Consider the following 4,356-nt stretch of genomic DNA (forward strand, 5'->3'; position numbering starts at 1 on the left):
CAGCTTCGCAGGGTCGCTCATCACAGCAGGGGGCGGGCAGGCATACCCTGCCGCCGGGAAGAGAGGTCCCCAAGGCGAACCTTCCGAGGGAACGCCCCAGTCTGGCTTCCTAACCCTGCAAAGGAGTCGCTTGCCAGATCCCAGCGCTGACATCCTAGAGTTTTTCAGGTTTAGGAGACTTTAATTGTCACTGTTTTTCCAAGTGAATTTTTGTTTCATTTCTGCGATGTGAATTTCAAATAAAGGGAACACAGTCTAAGCCATTTGGACAATACGTATCTTGACTTCCGGAGGTTTTCTGCATTCTGATATAATATTAAATTAAAATCTGACGTCTGTCCAGCAGCACTGTGAGCTTGGGATCCTCCCCTTAGGCTCTACTGGGCAACCAAGCTCCCTACCTCGAAATCTGGGGGGAGGAGGTGGGCCTTCAAAACTGTAAGCAAACACAAAACTTTTAACTGGGGACTAACCAGCCCCAGTTTGCATGAAGCTGCGGTGAGCAAGTTCTACAGCCAAAGACTCTTTGCCAGATATTTCAGTGCTGAAATGATATTGCTGCAAACCAAGGAGTATCTGAAGTAACAGATACTATGAGGACTGGGACTATATTCTAAAAGTGAACAAAACAGCCGACCTTTCTTGAAGACCCCCTAAGGCTGGTGGTCCAGGGTAGGGAGAGAACAGGGCAGTGAAGCGGGAGTTTTCATATTCACAGGAGAGAACGTGCTACAGAAGCAGCATTTGGGGAAAATGCCCAAAAGAGCAGCCTCCAGCCTGATGAGCTGTGATCTGCACCCAGCTCCTCAGACAATAGCTAAGTTCAAGTGTCAAAAAAAATCGAATTAAAAAAAAAACCACCCAGAGGCACCCAAGTGCAAGAATTGTTTCCTAGTGTGCCACAAAGACTCATCCATCAGCGGACTACCTAGTTCCAACTCAGAAGAAGTTGTATAGGGAATTTGGGGGTTTCTGGGCCAAGGGTGTCCTCAAGAAAGAGAATTATTTCTGTTAAGGCCACAAGCTTGGGGTTGGGGGGGTGGGAGGGGATCCAACCACCCCCCTGGCAAAGCCGAGTTAATATTTTGTTTTTCAAAACACAGACACAAAAACACCAAGTTGACCTTGGAATAGTTTTCTAGCTAGACCTACCCACATGTTTTTGTTAATAAATCATCATCGTCAGTCCAGTCCATCAGCTGGGCTCTCAGTTACCTAGCCCTTCGAATTTAAATTCTAAGAAGAACATTGTGGGGGCGGGGGTTGAAGGGGGACAGGCCAGAATAGTCCATCATGTAGTGTCAGCCACGGCTTCCCTAGCGATTGGTAGCTTTCATTACCAGACTTGGCAGGTGCACGAATGCAGCTACCGTGGGCAAACTGTGGGAAACGGGCTGTTTTTAAAGCATATATTCGATTGCCAACTTATCATGCGTTCTTAACTTAGGTCCCACAATCTGAGATAGTCTGTAGTTTAAAGCTTTCCTATAGGCATCAGAAGTAAAGCTTCTTGCTTTAGGGTGAGAGAGCACAAGTGTCTGACTTGATCATTGCTCCTTCCAGCCTGTCTAAGAGAACCAAGTGCTTGCTCCTTTCCTACAGATCAGATCAGTCAGTTATCAAAGTGATATGAAGAAGAACGAGGGGGAGCCATTGGGACGCTTCCAAGAATTTGGCAAGATGGAGAAATAACTCACCCACCGCCAAGCCAGGCGACAAATGCTCGTCTCCACCCAAAAGCTACTGTTGAAGAACCCTTTCCTTTGTATACAGCACTCGGTGTGGGTAGAGAGTATGTAGAACATTTTAATTTGTAAATGCTAATGGCAGTGTGCTTCTATACTGCCACGGTATCCGAAGGAGCACTTTATCGCTCTCAAATGGGAGCAAGTGAGTAAATACCCACTTTGAATTTTGTACACTTGACCCAGGTAGTGTTCTTCATTCTCTCATTTGGCAAAAGCAATTTCACTATCCCCAACAATTAAAAGTCTATAGCTTGGCCTGACTCTTTGGATCTTAATTCATATCCAGCTTGATTGTTTTCACCTCCAAATCGTTACGGAATGTTACGGTCTCTATAATATGTCAGTTCTTGAATTAACTTGTTGCTTTACCCAGAATTATTATTTTCTATTTCCTTTACTTTAGATAACCTAAGAATGTAGATATCATGAGAAACAAGCTTTTCTTTTGTTACAGGCTTTTTTAAAAAGTAACTTTGCAAAAAATGAACATACGCAGCAGCCAAGATAGGAACGATCCCAGATCTCAGGAAAAGTGATACCGAAAATCATGTTCCAAATATGTATAGAGTTCTTAACCATTGTTTTGCAAAATGCCCGGCTAAATAGAAAACCTGCCTTTTTCCTTAGTAATTTAAAAAATGCATTCAGCAGCTCAGGGCACGCAAAATAACCTAGAGCTTTGAGGCACTGGTCCGGTGCCTGTGGATCTCCCCCAGAAATCTTTTGTCTGAAATGTCCAGAGAGCTGAAGAAAAAGCAATGTTTGGGTTCAGATTACATGTTTCTTCCATCTTCTACTTTGTGCTATTTGCACAAACCTGCCTGTACATTTCCTGACTCTAAATGTGAGAGCTGGCGGATAAAAATCCTGGAATTAAAATATTTTTCAAAGTGCTCCCTTGCATATGTTACTCACATAATTTCCAACCCTCCTAGATGAAATACCACTTACATCCAAACCTTGACTTTCGCAAGTTAGTTTCAAAGAAAAACTTCTGGCTGGATCCTGGCTGGCTTAGAGTCAAGTTCGAAAGAATAAGGTGTCTTTCCCCCTCCTGCAGAGCCCCCAGCCCGGGGCCCTTCTCCAGGCTCGGTGACACACAGGTGCCGGGAGCTGCTGAACCGTGGAAACCAGCTTCTCACTTCCAGTCACTCACAGCTCCCCTTTCTGAGTCAAGCTTTCCAAATCTCCTTGGGAAAACTGTTAGTGACAAACTGACTAATTCCTCAGAACCGGGGAGCATTTGCCCTTCACTATTTCAGGAAGTTTTCCTCGAATCTTTTCATCCTTCACCACAATAAAGTTCAGTCTTCCTTGGCTGTATCTAAAAATCTCTAGGGCGGAAACCCTGAGCTCTGTGAAAACTTTTCTGCAACTGCATTAAGTCGTATTGTGCTAAAAAGTTCCAAGCTCACAGTGACCTCTTACCGTCGGCTATTTCGTATTTCCTTTTCCCTAACAAGCCCTTTCAAGGATAAATTCAGAATCTTGCCACAATCAGAGGAGATGCCAAGATTTAAAGGCGCCGTTATATATCGAATGGAGTAAAAGAGATTCAGGAAGCCTGGACTAAGTCTCCAGGAGCTGGGGTTTTATTTAGAAGTCAAAGCCTGCCTCAAGTAGAAGATTGTTCACCATTTAATAGATAATACCTTTAGAATACATCTTTCTCTTCTTGACTGTTTCCCCAAAAATACAACCTGAAAGGTAACCTATGGAGTAGGTTACCGCATATCCCTAGGAATTTTGCAAAGCGTTTCTGCTTTCACTGCCCAACTCTGTTTTCCATACTTATATCCTCTTCACAGAAAGACATGGAGGAATACTGTTTTAAGCCGGTTTTCCTTTCTCAGGCCATTTCACAGATGGGGCTGAGTGGGAGATGGGGAGGTCATTGTCCCCCTATTTTAAGGCCCTGTGTTATGCAGTGAATTCGCTCCTGGTTGTGAATATGCATAGAAAGGTAGGGACCATTTGTGCATTTGGCAAGTTAAGCTTTTGAAAACAGCTACATTTTACAGCGTACCTGCTAAGACGAGTCAGTGCGCCCCCTGCTGACAAGTCAACACTTCGACTCCCGAGCACTTCCAAAGTTTATTTTGTTCAGTAAACCGTGTCATATAAAATTAACAACAACCAATAAAATTAGCTTATATGTTTCAACTGTAAAAGTCCAAAACAAAATAAAGCTAGTTTTGGTGGCGCTAGAAATCTCTAGCTTGGCTTCTTCTCTTTGGCTGAGCCACGGTCCTTTTATCTAAAGCCCAGTGCACAAACATATAGCTTAATGTGGCCAGTGTTCTTCCTTTTCTTTCTCTCTCTATGGCAACCAATATGCTCTGCTCAGAAATGTTCCCCATCAAGGAAACAAATGATCTTCAGGGAGCAGCTCTATATGGCATCTGGTCCAATGGAGCACAGAGAGTTAACCTCAGTCAAAAGCGACGCTGCCAAGCACGCAAACAGGGAGTGGAAAACTGGCGATCCTTACCCCTCCCCAACTGAAACCTCTTCCTCCCTCCTGACAAACCATTTCATTGATTTGGCATCAACTGTTTCCAGAGAAATTACAAATTTCCAATTGCAAGGTGTTCTGGAGACAAAAGTG

The sequence above is a fragment of the Bison bison genome, unplaced genomic scaffold (assembly GCF_000754665.1).
Source record: "Bison bison bison isolate TAMUID 2011002044 unplaced genomic scaffold, Bison_UMD1.0 scf7180017864508, whole genome shotgun sequence".
Taxonomy (NCBI): domain Eukaryota; kingdom Metazoa; phylum Chordata; class Mammalia; order Artiodactyla; family Bovidae; genus Bison; species Bison bison.